General features: G+C 44.3%; 1 protein-coding gene across 4 annotated transcripts in view; it reads right to left on the bottom strand.

Moving 5' to 3' along the window:
* Nucleotides 1–14,598, bottom strand: part of TCF20 (transcription factor 20) — a 129,099-nt gene extending 114,501 nt beyond the window's left edge. For 3 of the 4 annotated variants that reach the window (XM_079303642.1, XM_079303648.1, XM_079303649.1), the window contains exons 1-2: nucleotides 14,332–14,598; nucleotides 2,963–3,073 (exon numbers count right to left, since the gene is read on the bottom strand). The gene's annotated coding sequence lies outside the window, so the exon portion shown is untranslated. The remainder of the gene's footprint in view (nucleotides 1–2,962; nucleotides 3,074–14,331) is intronic. The other variant, XM_079303647.1, reaches the window with a different exon arrangement.
* Between the last annotated feature and the right edge of the window lie 7,603 nt (nucleotides 14,599–22,201).

Raw genomic sequence — 22,201 nt, 5'->3', positions numbered from 1 at the left:
TGTGAAAAAGTGGGGAGAGTGAACAGAGATCTTATTATAGAATTCTAGTTGCAACCTGCTGAACAGCTCCCTATTTAAAGTAACTTCTTGTAAAGAAGAAGGAAAGGGGGCCAAAAAAAAAGGAAAAAGAAGAAAGAGAATCTTCCAACCAGCTTCCCAAATTCCCTCTGTTTTGCAGAACAAACTAGTGCTGCTTTGCAGTCTTTTGTTACAAATGCAGATGTGCACTAGATAAAGCACACAAGTGCAAAGCCAGGAGTAAGGCTCCTAACTTATCAGTCCAAAAAAGAGAAAAAGGAAAAAAAAAAATTCTCATTGCTGCAACTGAGGCATCTGAAGTCCAACAAGGCATCATAGTTTCTTTTTGAACTATAACCATCCCACAGCAGTCAACTTAGTTATGCAATTTAAGTATTAAAATTTAAGATAAAATCTTAAGTCTCTTACATCCTGTTTTCTTCAAGCTGTACATACAAACTCTTAAGAAGGTTTAACAGAACAGAAAATCCATGAAAAAAGTATGTTTGAAATACAAAGGTACAAAGCATGGTGAAAAATTCACTCTCAAATTAAAAGTTCTTTTAGTGAGTGCAACATAAAACAAGACCAAGTTTCTTCTTATCCATTCATCTTTCTGCAGAGCCTTCTGCACAGAGTTATTTTTGCACCAAACTTTCTTCCAAGCCAAGACAGTCAAAAACTAAATTTGAAACAATGTAATCCAATTTTAAAGACACATCAGTTTTCCCCCCAAAACAATTTTAGAAATCTATTTCAAGCTTAAGATACAGATTCCTTGCAGAACATTCTTTTCTCCTCAACAGTTCCATCCATCCATCCATCCATCCATCCATCCATCCATCCATCCATCCATCCATCCATCCATCCATCCATCCCAGCAGTACAAAACCTGTGGGTCTCCCACTGCCTGAGGTGAATTAACCATTTTGGACCATGAGTAACAATCTAACTCTCCAACTTCCTGCAAACTACTTACCTGCTTGCTGAATACCACTTAAGTGGACCAATCTGACTCAAACTGCTCAGTACCTGCCTGCAAAAACACAGGCTTGCTGAAATACCTCAACTAGTTCATGCATTGTACACCACTGGCCCTCCAAAGCTCCCTGAAACACCCTGCCATGCTTCCAACACGTTTTGAAGAAGTACCTGGTCTCCAGCCAAGCTAGAATGTGTTCAGGTGGTAATTGCTAATGCCAAGCACAAACCTGCAACAGTAACCTCCAGAACAGAATTCATCAACATTTTGTATTTAAACTAGCTGAGTTCTTCGGTGACATCCTCTCATCAGCTTTGCTTCCAAAGACCCATTTTCATTTGGCTCAATCTTCTGCTTCTCCCTTCAAGCAAGACCTACTCAGGAAACACACAAACCAGCTGACCATCTCCCTCCCTTTAGAGGAAAGTAAGGGAGAGAATCAAGGGCATGAAGCCCAGTTTTGAAGAAAGTTACATGCAGCTCCAGCAGCACAGATGCATTTGGGGTTGATTATGGACATGCAGCAAAACCCTGGCTGGGCTCATCCCACAGGAGGAACCCATAAAAAATTCACCTTCCACTCACTTCCTGCAACCAAGGAAAGCTCACAAACATCTGAGCCACACTTGTCCAACAAAAGCAGTACAATCCTATGCAGAGATGACTGAAATGAAACACCATTATGCTATTTTCTGGTATTACTTCTGTGAATTCAGCACTGCTAAAAGGTTCCAGACAGACATGCTCTGAAGACCCAAATCCTCTGCCTACCTTGAGAACACATGCAGAGGGAAGAGCAGCAAAACTTATACATATTTTCACATCTCTTCCAGCCTGCCAAGGCTGAAATGACTGACAAAGGTCCAAAATGAGGAACACACATGAATTATTAACATTGCACTAGTAGTCTCACTGTTGCTGTAACAGACTAAAGATTTAACAGAGGCAGGCTCTGCAGGGAAATACTACTTTATTTCAAAATCATTCATTCAGGAAACTTACAGAGGAGAAAAGAATCACTCTACATCACACTCTGTCAAATCCCTCACCTTTAAGACACTTCATTTTTAAAGCAAAAGCAATTTTAATAGGAATAGGAAATTGATGTGAAGCATAAGAAGCTTCAGATTTCAAGTGAGCAACACTGGAACAACATTACTGCTGAACACAAATCCCAACAACACAGATCTTCTCATGCCTGACCTGGCAAGTCCATCCCACTTCTGAGAGCCAGGTAAGTGTTCTGCTTCTGCAGCCTCTCTGCTGGAACAGCCAAGTGGCATGCCAGTGAGAAGATAATGGGGAACCATGTTCTACCAATTGGAAGGGAGCCAAAAAGCCACTTGAGTTTGTTTCTTGGATTGCAACCTGTGCTTTACACCCCTGCAAGCCTCCAGATTCACATTCCCACCAAGTTTTGATTTCATTCATGTCCCATGCAGTACCTGCTGCCACAGTAGCCATGTGATCACAGGCAGTACACACACACACACAGATGCAGCTTCCTACTGACATATTCACCTCCTCCCTGTTGCAAGGGGAGCAGTTTATGCAAGGATATTAGTCTGTTTTACATTAATTTCAAGAACCAGGACAAATTACATGAACTTTGCCATTTCTGAAAAAAAGTTAAATTATTTTCATCTTTCTGAGCAATCAGAATAGATTTACTTTTCATTTAAAACACTAAATTTCCCTCCCAAAATATCTGAAGTAGTTACTGAAATGTTTTCTTTACCAAAGCCTACAAAGCCTCAACATTATTAATAACATTTTGAATATAAAGAGGCACAACCTTGCTCAATACCAACAAAAAAAAAAAAAAAGCAGTCATGTTTTCACACAATGAAGAAATTAATTTTTAAACTAGTACTTTCTATTAAATATTCTCATATTTAAAAACCCAAAAAGATTTCCAGTAACTCTAGACAGTGATGGGGACAAAGAAAAAGCAGACCCTACCCCCAGTTGGATGGCATTCCTCTCTTTGGGTGCAATGTGGTAACATTTGATTGACGCATCTGATCCATTCCAAAACTCCAGGCGTTGTTTTAATCATCAATGGGTAGAATCCTATTAATTTTCAGGAGAAAAAAAAAAGAAAAACAGAAAAACAGAGTAGAATATGGATACAGGACACAGAGCACCTCATGTTTGTCTAGCTAGATCCACAATAATCAACAGATTCAAGACTGAGTTCATGACAGAAATTCACATCTAGCAGCATAAGCCCCTTTTTCCCTTTGACCCTCCTTCTGCCATCTCAGCTCAACCCAGTGTCTCAACACAACCTGGAAGATTAGTCCCATACCAAAGGAAATGAAATAGGAAGAAGGAAAGGAGTGGGAAGAGATAAACCAGGGTAAATAGGGATAGCATGACAAGCCCATTGGCATGCAACCAAGAGCCTGCACAGGCCCTTGCTAGAGCAGAAAACAGGAGATCAGCACGTTCGAGGAGACAGCGGGAGAACAGATGTGAGAAGAAGGTTCAAGTGTCCCTGGGCTCAGGGGGTAAGAAATGGCAGCAGAGCACAGCAGTGAGCCCCAGCACACAGGGAGCTCAGCCTTAAGCAGCAGGGTGACCCACTGGCTTGGTGTCTGCTGTGATAGGCATTTTCAGTATACATACTGATATTGATATACTGATATATGCTGATATATCAATAATGATATTGTACGGTACGAGCAATGTCGTGTGAAGCTTCCACATCAACTAAGGCTTCCCAGTCTGTCCATAAATTTATCTGGCTATCAACCAAACCCAGATCCACCAATAATAACCACTTTTGTTCCAAAATAAGCCTCCAAGTACAGTCTTGCTACAAACAGTCACTGCTGTTTCATTTCAGCACTGATGAGAACTGCAAGCCCTAAGGACCCACAAATATAAGAGGTGGCACAATTCTAAAGGAATTTACCCATTCCAGAAGCAGCCAGAAGGTGAGCATCTGACCCTTCCAGCTGGCCAGTAGACACATCCCATTCAACTGAACCTGGAGCCTGGTACCTTCCCACTAGAGGTGGAAAGCTGGTTGCATGGGCAGCAGGACATCAGGAAAATACTCCTGGTTGGGAGCTCGTTTGGGAACACGAGCTGCACAAAGATCTTTGGACATCCTTGGTTGTTCTTTATATCTGTTCTGTATTCCCAAGTCTAAGGAGTGCTGGGTGAAGAAAAGTAGGAAATGCAAGAACAGATTAATGCACTGCAAAGGGAAGGAAACAGCAGATTGAAGATGGGATTTTACAGTAGGAAAACTGATTGTAGAATGTAGAGCAGAATCTGGGGGGAACAGGAGGTGGGTAGTCACAGAAAAGAGGTAGGCAAAGGCTTGCTACAGGGAACAGGGAAGGCTTGTAGCCCCGGGTTGATAAATCAGATATTGCTGCTTAAGTCTCACACCAGCTCCTAAACCCTCTAGCACAGACTGGGGAACTCAACAACAAGTAGGATCTGCCCACCCAACAGCTTCAGGTAGTCACTAAAGGTGTGTCAGGTCCAGACCTTTAAGTGCCCTGATAATAAGGACACAGACCTGGAATTTCACATGAGACATCACATAGAACTCACACAATGAGAAGGATACGCTGCTTTGCCCAGCCTTGACAAGGACCACACAGCTGCAGCTCGTGCCTCCCTTAGGCTCCTCAGAGCCAGGCTGCATTCCCAGCCAGCCTGCTTTTGTAAGCACTCCCCTGCCCACCAGGAGGGCCTGAACCCTGCACCATCAGCAGTGAAAGCACAAACCTCCACCTCACGCTCTAAATAATTAAACTCTGTGGGAGCATCAACAGACTCATAAAACTCTTACACAGACCAAGCCAGTCATTAATGGGGGTCAAAGATGAGTGCTCTATTTTTTTTTCTGAGTGCTTTGATGCGTGGGGAGAGTGGTGAGAGGAGATCTTCATTACCCTTCTCTGGTACCTGATGAATTTTTTCCTTTCCTGGCAATCGACACCTCCTGCTTCCACCCGAACCCCACACCACTGGCAATCATCCGGACAGCCAGAGCCAATTGGAAGGTGTGTTTGGATGACATCTGTGCCAGCTGGTCACCTGCAAGCAGGGTGGCAAGAGGCCTCACTGAGCAAAGCCAGGCTCTACCAGAGGCTCAGCCGGTGCTCATTACGAGGTTTGGGTTTCCCCAGGGCCAGTGCAGTGCTTAAAGTCATGCAAACCACAACCTCGTGCGCCGTCTCCCCTACAGCAAGGCACGGAGCACAGCACAAGGCAGTAAAATATGTCAGGATTATTAGCTTGGGCTCAGAGCCAGAGCTGGGAGCTGCCACAAGGGTAGGGAGGCTGCCTGCAGCCCTGCAGGTCAGCAGGAAGGAAGTGGAAGTCCCCTGATAGGCAAGGAGAGGCAGCATGCAGGAAAGGCAAGCCACAGTTGAGAAAAGGTCACAGAAGCACTAGTCTGACCCACCCCTTCTAGCTTAAAATACATATTTATACATACACATGAGCTTCTTGCTCCTGTGCTTTGTTCAGACATTTTAAGGACAGGTCTGCTCTTCCCATTCTATATACATTCCCCTGACCCACACCGGCTTTGGAAATGGTTTTTCAGACTTTCCATCAATGGAAAGAAGGGAAAGTAGGAAGTTTTGGGGAAAGGAACATCACAACACAAAAACACCCCAGGCAGCATGCACGGGTGTTGGATGCTCTATCAGCAGCTCCAATTCCAGCTTGCCCTAGCCTGGCCTCTGGCTGCTTTCTCTGCTGCATTTGCTTTGTGTGGAAGAGGCCCCAGACTGGAAGCAGCTCCAGGATCTCTGTTACTGTGCCAAAAAAGTGACTGCAGCAAGTGGTGCAGCAAGGCCAGCTTCTATTTATTAATTGCAAGTAGAACTGATAGATACCCCTTTTTTCAGGTCACTAGAAGCCTCTTCCCAACAAGCCCCAATACCTGGACATTCAAGGGAAGTTAAGGGATTTACACACAACATCAGCACTCATCTTTTCCATCATGGCAAAAGCAGCAGCTGTTACTTCCCTTATTCTTGGAAATAAGGGGGAAAATAGCTAGGACTCTTGAGCCTTGGCACATCTTCCCTCTCACCCTTTGGCTACCAGAGCTCCTGTTACTATTCAGGGCAGAAGTGCTCCACAGGGCACACATTCCAGGGGGCTGAGCCATCCCACGTGGCCAGGCTCAAAATGGCAGACAGCGATGAATAGGATAATTAGAAAGTACAACAGCAACCGCAACATAAAAACAAGCAGCTTCTATTACAAGAAACAGTTCTATGGCATGGTTAGATCCATCACCCCATATGCTGGGTTGTGGTGGTGCCTCAGGAGCCTGCTGCTATTATCTGTTTGCAATCACATTTCAGCCCGTCTTTCTGCTTAATGCTCGAAAAGCAAAGCTAATCAGATTCGCTCTCTCTTTCTGCTTAATGTCTCCAGTTCCCAAGCATGCTCTGTACTGCTTCAGTTGATGTTCAAGTAACACTAGCCAGGAGCATGCAGTGCAAAAGAAAATAAAATAGAATTAACTATTAATTTTAGTCCTTCTTTGCACCTATTTTGTCTAGAACTTTTTCTATGCTTGATCTTTGCAAATAAAAGTCAGGAAATTCCCATTTCCCCCTCTACACCACACCCGGCTCCCACATGAGTTCCCTTCTTCAAACTGCTCCTCCAGTGGTATCTGGGCAATTAATTATAGCACAGATCTCTCAGGCCTCCCTCTTACTCTCTGGAATAGTTTTTTAAAATATTTGCTGGCTAGGAACCTCCAGATTAGGATGTCTTCTGCTGGCACTGTAATAGCCCCTCTTTGTTAATCTATCTGAAATGACCATCACATGCTCTCCTACTCCCTCTCCCTCTAGTACTATTTAATTACTACAGTCCCACATGGGAACTCCAAAGTGCTCTCAGCATTTCAGGTCTGAGGACAAACAGGACCCCAAACACTTCTTTTTTTACTGCATTCATTCCTTTGCACTCCAAAGGGCAGCTGGAGCATTGCTGGAGTCAGCTACAATACCTGGATCTTTACTAGAGCAGCCATCACAAAATAAACTGCCCTCAGACAAGGCAGATTGCATGAAAATTCAGCAAAGTGATCCAGGAAGAGCCTGGCTTGCAGGAACACCCATCATCATGAGAAGAGTCACTCATTACAAGCACAATAGATTTGCCAGAAGAAAAAAAAAAAAAAAAAAAAAAAAAAAAAAAAAAAAAAAAAAAAAAAAAGCAACAAAAAAAAAAAAAAAAAACCCACCAAAAAAACAACAAACCAGCAAGTATTTACATGAGAAGAGAAAGAGATGTAGGTGGAAGACAAATCTGCCAGGATACATATCTCTATCCAGGAGGAGTGAAAAAAAGGGAGACTGCAGAGATGAAACCCCAGACAGCCCATCAGCCCATGCATCTGTACACATTCCCCAGCTAATACCCACTACATCAATCAGAACAATGGCAGCTCCAGAGAAGACCCCGATTATCCAAGCTCCTTCACTAACATCTTCCCCAGAGGCTGCATGCATGTGCAAAGGAATGGAAAAAACCATACCTCTCAATGAGATTACTTCCAGCATTTTCTATATTTCTCCCACTCTTACAAACGTGTCTTTAAAAAAAATATTGCAGCTGGCTTATAAATGTGTCAGTTTTAAAAAACCCCAAACATAGCCTTGAAAACAAAGGCATTTTGTACTCACCATATCCAGTGGCATCATTATTTAATATCAATGCACTGATTCTTTCCTTTATTCACTTCATCCTTGGAACACAAACCCACTGTAACAGCCACCCAGTGTATAATCTTACTATGCAACGCTACAGAACTCTACAATAACCTTTCTTTTGCCATGTCTTCAGCTACCAATGAGATTTTAGGTTTAAATGCTTCCAAAACCCAACCCAACAACAGTACAGCATGAAATGAATCTCTAATTCTCAAAGCTGGAGCGAATTCCCTCGTCCCTCCCTATGACTTTCCTTATTTGAAAATGGCTGCACAAACACTTCTAATTTGTGCACCACACCAACTGCAACCTGCCCCTCCTGCCGAGCTGTACATCACAAGTACAGCTGCTGGGTCAGTCCACACATGCACAGGCTCACTGCATCCTGCTGCCTCTGGCACACTGCTCCTCACTGACATCATCTCCACCTTCATGCTGTACAAAATTCACCAGACAGGCACTGCTTCTGCTCCTTTAGCCATAAGGCAATTGCTGTAGGCCAACAGATGCCTCCATCTCACCTCCACATGCACACTCCAACCTGCTCCATGCCCCTGCTAAGCAGATGCCTGGGAACGTGTCTTGTTGGACACACGTCCTCCCTGCAGCCAGCAAGGGCTAATGCAGATACACCCAAACATCAGTGGCAGCTGAGGCAGAAACACCATCCTTGCCAGTCAGCAGAAGCAAAGTTTGCCTTGGGGTTCCCATGGAGCCTCAGCTTCATCTCACCCCAGGTTTCATCACATTCCTGGAGCAAGATGCCACCATTCTACAATACCACAGCAAGGTCCAACAAGGCCTTCCCAATTTCTGCTAGTGTCTGAAAACTAGGCAGTAGCACCTGGAACAGCTGCAAGCCACAGCTCAGAGAAGGAGAGACTTCCTCCTGTGTCGTGGTACCCAGCTCCAGCACAGCTCACCACGGCATGCAGAAAATTCTCTGGACCTTTCCTCTCCTTGTTATTTACCTCAGACCACCTGGTCCCACCAGCTCCAGGGTCCTGGTGCAAACAGCTGCCATCACCAGCTTTGGGGAAGCTCTTTTACAAACTTGGCCTACAGCTATCCCACCAGCCAGTTTTCATTTTGCCCTCTCATAAAGAATGATTACGGCTACTATTTTTTGAGCCTGTTAATAATAATTCATGAGCCTAATAATAATAATAATTCTTATGCTCACAACAATGGGCTCTCAGGAATTAGAGTATATCTCCAATTGTAGGGGCAGTGAAACTCAACTTTTCCCTTTTCTCCCCCTTTTGAAAAAACTGCTTGGGAATGAAGTTGGCATCTGGAGGCACATGGGTATATCTGAGGGACAGAGGAGGTGCAGGGGGGAAGGGAGGGATCTGAAAATGAAAGCTGAGGGTGAGGCTTCACATTACAACTGAACCAGGCTAATAGGTCACTGCTGCCAAAAAAGGGGGGGGGCTCATTTTCACCTTTCTTTCATTCCTTACCTTTCACTGCTGGCAAAACAAAACTCGCCCCTCCTTAATGGCAGCTCTGAGCCTGAACCTGGTGAACAGGTTCAGCTCTCTGTCCCAGGAGAAAACAACTCACTTTTTTATGGTTTTGGGCAAATCAGCTTACTGAAAATTGAACAAGTTGTACCCACAAGGCAAGGAATATGGCCACAGAGCCAGGAGCAAGGCATGATCACCCCTCTTAGGAGGAGCAAGTGGTGAGATTGGGTCAGTTACAGCAAGAAAATCCATCCTAACCCACATGGAAGTGCAGTTTCATCCAACAAGGACAGTGGTCAGCAAAAAACAAGTGGCCCAGCTGAAAAGCCTGCAATAGAGGTGTATGCTAATTATCTTAAAACAGGAACTTTTACCCATTATTCAGGTGTCCATACCAGCAGCATTTATGAAGGCAGCCATGCAGATAAAAAAAAACAACACTGAAACTGAGCAGAGCCAAACTAGACAGAAATATAAGAGGTACTGCAGGATTTCCAATAATAATCTTCCCTATTTCTAAACTGGACTCTGTTATTATCAAACAAGATGGCTGCCTTCATCACCATGTTAAAAAAATGTCTGTTCTCATTACCAACTTAACAGTTAGTTTCAGGGTGCATTTTTCTTTTCCCATTAGTTTCTACATCATCAGATGAACAAAAATTATGCTTTTCTTTTATTAAAAAAAAAAAACCCAAGCCCATATTAACTCCACTGTCTTTATTTCTCTCCACCTCCTCTGCTCAATTACTAGAAGCAATTTACAGACAATAAATGTAACTTCACAGCTGCCTGTATGAAGTATTCCCTTCATTTTATAGATTAGGTTACAGGCTATACAGAAATTAATATCAGCAAGGTCTACTTCAAAGCTGGATAAGCAAAAGGAACAGATGCACTCTTAAAGAATACAGATCATGACTGTATTCCAGTAAAATCAGTAATAAAAGATTAAGAATGTTGCCAGTTGGATACAAATTCTTTGAATGTATCTGCTTAAACACAGTAACAAACAAAAGCTTGCTCTGAGGTTTTGCTTGGGTTTATTCAGTTATTTATTATTAGGATCAACATTATGAGATTTCAGATATGGTGCTTACAGACCAAACATGCTTGCTTTCCTAGTAAACACTGCTTAACTCCTTCCTCCACGGGCTCAAAGAGGGTCCCTTCCCACTTGGTGCAGGGGCACCAGGAATCTGCAGCTAGAAACTCTGCATGGCATTTTAATCAATACAGATAAGCAAGCCAGGAGAGAGCCCAGTGTTTTCTAACACACCCTCATGGGCTCTGGCAGGGCTAGGAGGAGCAAGAAGTCGTGGCTGTTGTTATAGTTGCCAGCTGTGACTGTGAAAAAGCAATGGGAGTAGCAACACTAAAGGGGAAAAAAAAAATCCAAAGGTGCAGTTTTGTGCAGGCACTCTTCTGATGATAACTGCTCCTTAAGGCTTAATAAAAATGCACAGCCAACTTGTCTTCTTCCACACATTATCAGAGCTCAGAAATAGCACCTGAGTCTAGTTATACAACTCAGCAGGCACAGCTTCTCCTAGGAAGCAACCACCACTGGCATGCAGGTACTCCAAAGGCTGAGTCATCTCAACAGGCCCTTCAAGGGAAAATAATCCTATTAGGAACTGGTGTATTGGTATTGAAAGCAAAAAAAGAGTGTTAATTCTGGCTGTTAATTACAGTGCTTCCACTCCATCCATTTTCTACCAAACCTAACGCCTGTAGGTTAGTAAATTCACCATGCTACTCCATCCACCCTCAAGGTCCTTTCTTGACCCTAATCCCTTCTTCAGCCAGCAGCTGCCTGTCACTGCCCATGTTTCCTTATCCCTGACTAACACAAACCAGTATTTGTACAACCACAGAGCTTGAAAAACTAATTTAGGACTTAGGCCTTCATTTCTAGCCTGCATACAAATTCCTTCACCTGAGGACAGGCTACAGCACTCCCCCCTCTCCTAAACTCCTCCAAAGGGGAAGACTCAGAAAGGAACCAGTGGCTTAGGTTGAGAATTTTACTTTTGAGACTGGTAGAACCGCTGTGGAGACTGATCCACTGATATTTTTCTAATATAAGAAACATATAAAATGCCTAGAATTTGATATCTGCTTTTTAATTAAATTGAAATAAGTAAATCACAGCCTGTTGCCATGGAGAATGAACAGACACAGCCTCTTGACTCCAGGGCAGGATCAAGCAGGAGAAGCAGACAAGGCTGTGAAATTAAAAACACCTATTTTAAAGCAAATGGTCTTGATAATTAGCAAAAAATGTGGCATAGGAAAATAATATAACCATATGGCAGGAAGCAGTTTTCAAGGTGAACTACAAAGCCATTTTAAATAAATGAATAAACTGCTAGAGCTGCTGGGTCAGCCACAGAATCATATATGCAGGATTAAACGTGATTTGAAAAATACACCGAAAAATACCAATTAGCTCTTCTCTCTCTTTCCTACCTATAGCCTGCATCTGTGTCTGTTCTAATTTTTAAGGACTTGTTTCAAGCAATTACTGCTTGCACCTATTTGCAGCTACCAGAAAGTCACCAAATTCAGACATTTTCAAAAGCCTTGCCATTTACCCTGAAGCCAGAACCAAGCTTATGGGACAGAAAACCTTTTATCTATTACTCACTGTCATCACACCATCCTGGTCAGGTCATCAGACACTAATAATCATTCCTGAATCTCTGCATCCTTGTTATGGCTTCCATGAGAAAGTGACTTTGGAGGGAATTTGCCCTCCACACACCATGTGCCCAATCCTGTGCTACACCTCTCAGGAAGCACAGCTCAGAGAGAGACAAAAAGTAACTCTGGTTTATCAGTGGGAGGCTGATAGCACATCCACGCTTGGCTGGTGGACAACAGCCTTGCACACTCCCTTTCCAGTTTGTCTGGAGCACCAGGACATCAAAATATTCCACCCCTTCTAAGATACTTCTGCTCTTCTCAGACCTAAAAGGGCTGCAGCAAGGAAACTCCCTCATCACCTTTCTGAGCCCAGCCAGAGCAAATCTGAGCAAGACTGTCTAACAATTTCCAGTGAGAATGTGGCCAAAGTGCATCAAATCCCTAACAGCTTAAAATACTTGAAATAAATTGTACCTGATGACTCAGTTTCAAAAATGTGCTGTACATTCTTTTAAAGGGAAGGGACAGATGAACTAACTTTCACTTCAAACCTCCCATCCACATTAGAAAAAAAGTCAACCTTTTCTCCTATTCCATGAAGACACAAGCTGTCAGTCACAATAATCTGGTCTTCCACAGCAATTAATAACCCACATGAAAAACTCTCAGGGTCTCAGATCAGACCCTTGTGACACAGCTAGTTGGTTACATTAAAAACCAGTCACATTCTCAGCCTTCAGCAGCACAACTTGAGCTGGCTATTAACAAATTACCTTCTGTTTTCCACCATGACCAAGAAACACCTGCAAAGTGAGTAGAGTTGGGACAGAAATCTTGGGGAAAGAAGGAGTTGTGGAAAAATACATAATTAAAATCAGTGTTCCCTGTTTTCACAGTTTTGCGCACTTTTGGAACATTTGCTGCTTTAACTGAAGTCACACTGCTTAAAATGTTTAGTTTCTATTAAAAATAAACTCCAGGTCCAAGATAGACATAAACTTGCATATCTGGTTCACCCTGAAGGACACCAATTTCTTAAAAATGCTGGGGTGAGGGCAGCACATGTGGGCTAATTCACAGTGTTTGAACAGTCAAGGCTAACAGCAGTACCTGCCCAACTTCTTTGCTCATGCACCCCATTTCTTCCCAAATTCTGCAGCAACAGGAGCTGTGAAACACCTCAGGACACATCACCTGCACTGGAAGGTGCTGCACACCCTTGGCTTGTTCACTGCCCAGCACCTTCCCTGGCATATCAACAGTTTCCTACTGCTGGAATCATTGTCCTGCAACACTACCCACACACAAATGGCTTTGCCAGAAACTCTTTCTGCCCTCACAGGCACCTGGCACACAGAGGGCAGCAGGTGGCTTGTTTCTCCTCACCTCGTAGTTTATTATGTTTAATTTTGACTCGAAGAGATTTAACACAATTATAAAGGCTGGCCAAGAATCTCCCTTTGAAAGGGAACCACACTTTCTCCTCCAGCCACGCAAGCTAAGATCACCATGCAGAGGAAGGCTCCTTCCCGTGGACACTCCCAGCTGGACAAAGTCAGGGTTTAGGGGCACCTCCATTAAAACTCAAGCCACTGTCCAACTGGTGTATAAAGAAAGATGCTAACCATACCCAGGAGAGATTATTTTCATATCACAGCATACTGGGTCACAAAAATTAAAATTTAAACAAGAACAGCAAAAAAACTCAACAACCAAAAAAACCCCAAAAAACACTCAAACAACCAAAACCCAACAAAACCCCCCCACACCGGACCACGGACACAATGGAGGCAGCAAGCACCGTGCACAGCTCCTCATTCCCATCACCCGTGCCAGCTCCCAGCAAACATCCTCAGGGGCGCCTTCCCTCACCCACAAACTTGGCCTGATATCTGTGCCCCCGGGACCCCTCAAGCCCCAGACGCGGGGCAGGACGCTTCTCGCACCAGCAGGGGCTCCCGCCTCGCTGGGTGCTCTCCCCCGGCGGCACTTCCCAGCCCCGAAGCTCGGCGGCCCGAGGCGCACGTGCGCGCCCGCCGCTGTCAACAACTCCCGCCGCTGTCCCGGCGGGCCAGTCCCGGGGGCTGCCCGCCGCCCCGCCGGGAACTGCGAAAGGACAACCGTCAGCACGACAGCGCTTTAACAAAAATAAAGAGCACCTTAATATTATCCTGGACAGCCAGAAGGGTCACGACGTGGAGGTCCATAAGGGGGGGGGAGGGGAGGGAGATGGGGAAGGGGAGGGGAAGGAGGGGAGGTGGCAACGCACAAACCCCCACGGTTTTAACTCTTTGGCTGCCGTAAAAAATGAAATAACACGAAGGAACTGGAAGACTAACGAGACGGACAGACCCCCACGCGTGGGGGGGGGGGGGTTCTTCCACAGGCGAGAAGGCGGCGGAGGGACCCGAGGGAAGGAGGGTGTGGAAAGCAAATAACACCCCCAGCACACGCCGGGGTCTCTCTCACACACTCACACACACCCCCCGCTGCCGCTTACCTGAGCGGGCCGGCGGCCCTCAGGGTCCCATGGCAGCCCCGTCCCGTCCCGCCCCGCCCCGTCCCGCGGCGGGCACAGGAGCTCCCTGGCTTTGTTGCGCGGAGGGGAAGGGGCACGGAGCGGCTCCTGTCAGCTCATGTGACGCGGCGGGCTCGCTCCCCGCCGCCCCTCCTCGCTGCTCGCCGCTGGCCGCCCTCCGCCGGCGCTCGGCGCAGGCCCCGCAGCCGGGCGCGGGTCTCAGGCCCGACTGGCGGCGGCCGGGAGGAGGAGCCGGCGGCGGGGCGGGCTCGGCAGCGGGGCCGGGCTCGCAGGGCTCCGGCAGCGGAGCGCTGCCTGCCTGCAGCGGGAGGCGCTGCCCTGCGGGCCGTGCTGCCCCGCCAGAGCCCCGAGCGAGCGGGGCTTTGCCCCCCTCCTGAGCCCGGGGCCCCGAGGCGCAGGCCCGGGCCTGCCGCAGCAGTCAGGAAAGTAAATAAAAACGTAATTATTTGCTTTCTAGTTGGGGCTCGCAATGGAAGAGAGGAAAACCCCTCGTTTTCTCGAGATCTGAGAAACAGCAGTACTGGATCAGATCAGCATCCTGCCTTCGAGAGTGCTGAACAGACTAACCCTAGCACAGAAAACGATGCTGCCCCAAAACACTCCCCCCATGGCCATGACCGTGATCCTGTGGTCAGGCACTTCCCAATACCTGGGGTCTTCATATTTAACAGCTCCAAAAGGATTTTTTTAAAAAATATATTCAGTATTTTTGTCTTTGAACCATTTGAAATTTTTGTGTCTGCTTCATCATGCAGCAAGCATCCAGCTTTCCTCTTCAGAGAGCATTTAATCATCTCCTTTTGTTTGACAAACTCTAATTAGGGGGCAGAGAGAGATTACCTTCCTGCAGGTCTTTATAACCCCAATATTCCATTTTTCTTCACAATCCAAGACTGAAAAACACCACCACCAAGCCAGGCCTTGTAGAGGAAACCCAAGTGACATTTATATAAAAAATGCAGACATCTCAGAAAACCTCGGATTCCTTCATCAAACACAACCACCAATTCAATGAGCAGCTTCCCTGCCATCCCAAGATTGCTCTTCCACAGGTATCAGCTTCCTAGACACCTCAGCTGGCATTAAAAATGGCACCCCACAAGCCAGCACATACACAAGAACCTACAGACCATCAAACTTGCTCTATAAACCAGATGCACTAAGACCAGCAGCCATTCACAACACAACAAAAGGCTCTGAGATTCAGCCAGTCCTGCAGATACTGTTACACCTGCTCCGAGAGGAACACCAGTAATCTGCTTTATACACAAAGGTCACTCGTCCATAAAATAGATACAAATTTACTACACTAAGGATATGGCAGCAACAACAATTTTGGAAAATAATTTTTCAAGGAATCAAGGTTTATTTGGTGCTTGTCTAATGCTACCAAAATTAACAGGGACTGGCAAAGTCTCTAACCACATTAGCTTTCTGCCAATCTATTTTTCTGCTTTTTATTTTAGTCTCTGCTGTAGCATTCTCCCCTGCAACCACATGCTCCTGCTGATGATAATACTCCACACTAAAATTCACACATAAAATAATCTCTTAAACTACTGGCTCTGAAAAGATGTTTTTCCCCCATGTCTCTCCTCTTAACCTTCAGGCTCTCCCTTTTGCAACACATTACAAATCCACAGATGCAAACATGAGAAATAGAACCAGATACCACCAGAGCATCAAATATGAAATACATCTGAACTGCTCCACAGACAGCATAATCAATGCCCTTCCTCCCATAGCAAATCTGCCAAAATTCCTTGTTCCTGCATGTACTTGTCCCAAATCTCTACAGTTCATCACTGCATCCAGCACATGAGATACCCCCACAGAAATCATGTGAATGAAACTAAATAATTTCTCTCTTACAACAAGCACAGACAGTCAGCCAGCAAAGGACATTAGGAGAGTATTTGTCAGACAGCAACAACATCAACGCCTCAATCCTTACCCCAAAGGAGACCAAAACCTTCCCAAAAGCTAAAGCTCAGCATTAAAACTTATAATCCCTCAATACTAAAGCTGTGGATTTAAGGGAGATGCTGCCTGCCTAGCCTGTTACAGCCTCCCTGCTGACCTCTCCTTTGTCACCAGCACAAACAGCCCTTTTTTTGCTAGAGATCCATGAGAAAACCAGCAGCCTGTCACTCACTGCTGTTTACACCCCTTTCCACTTCATAGGTACTTTTTTTTTTTCTCAAGTGGTCCAATTGATTAATATAATTAGATTAAACTAAGAGCAATTGCATCTAACCTGTAGTTAGCTTGAATATTGCTGCTTTCTGTCAGATCTGATAAAAAGACCCTAAGCCCAATAGCTTGTTTGCTTTTTCTAGCTCTATCAGCTCTATCTAATACAAGATATTACCTTTCACCACAAACCTTGCTTCCCAAGGATCTTTAGACCATCATGGCTAAAATATCATTTTAATGTTTTGCCTTAACCGATTCTTCCATATTCTCTTATCTTTGAAGTAGAATATGATAAAATGTATTCCCTTCTGTATCAGTACTTACACTGTTTTCATAAACATAATATCCAAGTACCTTCTAGGACTGCATTAGCTGATCTGACTACCATCTGTCATATGGAGGGTTTGGTTTTCTTTTTTTTTTTTTTTTCTCTCCCCGGGAAGAAAATTATGCATGGAGCAAAGTTTTGGTTTTGTGATGGTTTCAACCCCTTTCCTCTATTCATGTTGCTCTGTGTTTATAACATAGAAAATGAGGACAATGGCTGTTTATGTCATAGATAGACCTTATTTCCCAAGGAAGCTAATTTCAGAGTGTTGCACCACCCATAGAAACAGTCCCCCGCACAAAGCAACATTTTACTATGTCATTCCCCACCAAAGAAAAGCTAATCCATATTCTTGACATTTGGGACAGAAACTTCCTAAGGAAAGAACAGCATTTTCCTTTCTCCAGAAAAAGAGTTTCAACCTGTGATCCTCAGTATGCGACGTTCAAACAGATTGTGGCAGATTATTAACATACAGGCCAGCGCTCTATACAGCTATAAATAGGAAAATCTGGAAACCAAAAAGAGTAATGTGCCTTTTAATTGCACTGAGGCAGATTATCATAGGACAGCTTGGAAGGGAAATGGTGGAGACAGACTATTTCATGCTTAAAAAATAGAGGGAATTTACTCATGTGTAAGGAATCACACTGCTGTTCCTCAAAGAGGAACCCTGAGTGATCCCACGTGTCTACAAAGGCAGTAGGTACAACATACGAGCTACTGAAAGACAGAAACTGAGGTGAAGAGAGGAGTCATCTGTACTCAAGCACTGAAAGCAGAAATGCCAGAAGACCCCAGGGAGACAGCAGACAGCAGATTTAATATGTTTTTGCAATGTGATATGGCAGCAAAAATCATGCAGTTAATTTAATTTGGGGTTGTAAAGGTAGAGACCTCTTCTCAGAGATACAGGCTATAGTCCCATTTTTTAATATAGTAGTGAGACCGCAGTTCGAAGACATGTTTAGTTCTGGACAACCTGGTGCTAGCTAGATGTCAACAACTTGGAGGGAAATAAAAAAGGAGAAACATAAAAAGCTGGAAGGGATTACAGCACGTGTAGGTTGGCCAAATAACAACTGTGAAGAGCATCACGGGAATTGCAGATGAGAACTTCAGGGGCGCAGAAGCACCAGGGAGCGAGAAAGACTGTTTAGGGTTGTCTGACTGAGTATAAATGGTATAAATAAAAAGCAAATTAAGTAAAGGAAACATTAATCTACAAGACTTGCAAGATAGCATCCCACAGGAGGCTCACATCACCTGATTCACACAAGACTATGGAAAAAAGCACACAAGAAATCACTAAAGAAATCCTGACTGCAGGAAGGGATTACAAAAGGACAATATGCCTTTAGGACCATTTAACTGCTGAGTGGGACATCTGCAGGGCAATAGGTATGAGTAGGGTGGAAATTTCCCTTCTCCACACCATTACCAGAGGTACTTGTAGACCAAAATAACCATGTAGGTAACCATGGATGAAGTCTTATATTCAGAGGGGCTGGGAGGGGAGGTCTACTGTCAGAATTTTCCCTTTTATCACTATGATTTCCTTGAGATATCATTGGCTCACCATCTGTAAAAAACAGCGGTGATGTTTTAATACACATTCATTTGGATTACACAGACCTTTGAGTAGATGTCTTGGACAGCACTAACTCTTCTGATGTCTGTGGCAGATATAGCAGTTCATTAGAATGAAAAAAATCTTTAATATTCCATAATTAGAGGGATGATACCAAGATAAGATGTAACATAGGAAAGCTTTCATCCATAACACCTTTACATCACAATATGCCATCATACATTCTAGCCTGCCTGTCATCCAGAAAAGGACACCTGACAGTATAACATGTTGCTTCAAAGCAAGGGCTGATACACCACATTGCTGCTCAGCCCAGATGTGCCACACACTCATTGCTGGGGGGAAGAAAAAACAGGGGGGGGGGGGAAAAATCCCAAACAATTTTATAAATGCTCTACAGGGAGTCTGAATGTCTTTTTTTTTTTTTTTTTTTTTGGTCTATATTTTTTTAACACCGCCCTTCAGGGAGGCATGTGCAGGGATCATTACCAGTTCATCCACACACAAAGCACACACAAAGGTGTGTCCCTCATAAGTGTTTACCTTAAATTTTCTTTCTCAACATATAAATGACATGATCCTCATGAAGGAAACCTTTCTGCTTATTTATGTAAATGAAACATGGTCTAAACCACACAAATATACAGCAAATGTAAGTGTACTAATATTTGACATAATCTTGTAAAGAATTGCTGAAGCATATGCTAAAATTAATTCATCACCTCTCCTTATCACAAAGCTTATCACAAACCTGTGACTGTTCTATTTGCACTCTGCTTAATGGTCCATCTTTCTCAGGACAACATATGTTACAAATCTCTGTAATTTCACGCTCTTACCTTGCAGACCATGCTTAAAGAGAAGGCAAAAAATAAGCGTTTTCTCCTTTCTTTTAAATATAGATCTTGTCTAAGTGCTTGGACAGGCAGTGTCAGCTCTGAAAATTCAAGATTAATCAAGCAATTAAGAATTGATATCTAGTGACTTATCATGGCTGGAAATGAGAGATGCTTCGTTCATTTTAGCTCTGCAAGAACCCAAAATAGCTAACCTGATTTTTATGGACAGCAAGATTTAAAATCTTTTGGGGAGAACAGTTACAATTCCTTCTATTAAAGTGGTTCCTTCAGAACCCCCATCTGTGTTGTGCACATTCCTTAGCAAAGGGCCAGCCTGTACAGAGGGCTATGCTGAAAGAGCTGTGTACTTCAGATCCACACCCTGCCTTTACCTGAGTGAATCTGAAAGTGTACAGAAATCCCAAGAGTGGGAGTCAAGATGAAGTTTTTCTTTCTCTCTCCCCATGTGCCAGCACAGCATTGCACTGCACTGCTTGAATAAACAGCCAACTGAGCAGGAATTACATCACTTCAAAACTGTGGTTTCCTTTAAACATTAAAAAGAATGGCAAGCATTTCCATTCACATAATTATCAGCATTATCACTTCTGCTCACACCTCCTTCTCCTGCATCTAACTGTTGTGATGGTAGGGACTCCCCTGCCTCCCTTCCTTGGGAGTGGAGAGAGCCTTTGCAAGTCAGCTGCAGTCATTTGCTTTCCTCTCCATGAGCTCAAGAACTTCTTCAACAATCAGAAAGATTTCATGGCTTGGATGAACAACAACTCAGCACATATCCTCTGTAAATATTTATTTGGGAAATTATGGGACACATATTCGAACTTCCTATGGTAATTTGGTTCTGATGAGGTTTTCTTATTGCCAAATGGTAGATGCCTCTGTAAAAGAGAGGAGTAACTTCTTCTCCAGCTTTGCTACCTCAGCTAGGCAGATGTGAGTCTGATTGATACCTGCATGAGAAATCAAAAATGAAAAGTAAAGTGCTGCAGAACCCAGTGCCGGTGACTCAGGAGGAAACTTTCTTTTTCCCTAAACTGTAAGTAGTTCAGTAGCTCTTACTTATCCAGATACTGGCTTCTTCCTGAACAACCTGATAGAACTAAGAGCACAGAAACCTGAATTCAGTTCCAAACTTCACCTCTGAATCTCTCCAGTCTTGGAAAAGTCAGTCAGGCTCCCGAGTCTCCGTTTTTTTCCATGCATGAAGCTGAAATGATATACTGAGTCTTGCAAGAACTTCTGAAACCTCTGGTTTTAATAGTACATGTCAGTGCCAAAAGCACCATTATGGGCATTACAGCACTAATTCTCTCACAAGGGAGGCAAGCTCACTGTGCCACAGGTATTTTGGATACAATTATTACCCCTGGAAGTGCTCAGATATCATTGCACAAAATTGTAGGCAGATGAATCCTTCAGATGGGATAGAAACCAGAGGCCCTGACAGGTTATTAAAAGACATAACGTTTTGAAGAAGCCCATATGTTAGCTTTTTCATGTTCACCCTGTTCCAATTTGGATAATTATGCACTAAGTCCTTAAAGAAGGGTGGCTGACCTGCCTGGCCCTACCAGCTGTATATCCAAATCTTCATGTGGCCCAGAGCGATACAACACAACCACATATTTCAGAAAGCTGAAGGAACAGAGGAGCTCTAGGAGAGGTTCATCAGCTAGTGAGAAAGATTTCCTCCTGGAACCCTCCTGCTGAAATAATCCTTCCCTCAGAAGCAGCTTCTCCTCCGTGCCACTTCCTACAGGAACCTGCCTGGTATTGTTAGAGCACCATCACACTTTGTCCCCAGGCAGCTGCTGGTGGCAGCTCTGTGATGCACAGATGATATCAACATTGAAGATTCACAGCTTGCAACACATTCCAGGAGTTTACAGGCCTAGTTATTAACAGTGATGGACCTAGTGACATACTAGTTACTAATAGTAATCTGCATTTCTACTTAATCATTATTAAGAAAAACATTTCATCCCTCACATAAGTGGAGCCTGGGCTGCCTGAGAATCAAGCAAGAGAAGACACTAAAGGTTCACATTATTCTCTTCTCTTGGAGATCACTGGTGTTCTCTGAGCTGCTCTTTTTTCTTTATAAAGTCTTAATGATAGTTCACTGTGCATTGTAAAACTTCACCACCACAGAATCCAAACACACAGAAAGAGCAATATCAGAGCCTTCATCAGTTTCTTGACACAGTAAAGAAGAGAAGCAGCATATGGTGCAAAGACTTTTTTCACCACAGACACACAGTAAATTTTCCCAAGCCAAAGATAAGATGCCATTTTCAAATGGTGAAAGAAAGTGGTAGCAATTCCAAGCACTTGCCTACATCTGGCTAATTTTGCCTTTCAGATGTCACTCTCCTGTCCCTCACATGGGCAGTCCTGTGCCAAGACGCTGGTATCTGATGAAGCAATTGCTCCAGACGTCATGGAATGCAAAAGAGGGGAGCCTGTCCTCTCTCTTCACAGGTGTTGGTGGCACCTGGGCCATGGTGCAGACTTTTGAGGAGTGTCAGAGTCACTAGCCCAAGGAGAAGACAGCCATGGCTGGGGATATTCTGCATGGCTGTAGCTGCCCAGCTCCAGGAAGTCTGTGGTCTGGGGGTTCCCAGGGAAGCTGGTGGGGGCATGTGGGCATGCAGGGGACAGGAAAGAGAGCAGAGAGGACCTAGGGCACCATCTGGTGGCTTCACTCACTGCCTTCCCTAAATCCTTGTCTCACGGGGTCATAACACTGCATGGCCAAGGGCTGAAAGAACTCAAAGTCTTTCCAAGAGACAGCCCAGCTGGAATAAGAGACCCCTGCCCTTGGCCCAGACTTGCACGCCTGTAGGGCACTGCTGA

The sequence above is a fragment of the Erithacus rubecula genome, assembly GCF_903797595.1.
Source record: "Erithacus rubecula genome assembly, chromosome: 4".
Taxonomy (NCBI): domain Eukaryota; kingdom Metazoa; phylum Chordata; class Aves; order Passeriformes; family Muscicapidae; genus Erithacus; species Erithacus rubecula.
Note: the sequence above shows the minus strand (reverse complement) of the source record. Positions and strands in the feature narration are given on the sequence as shown.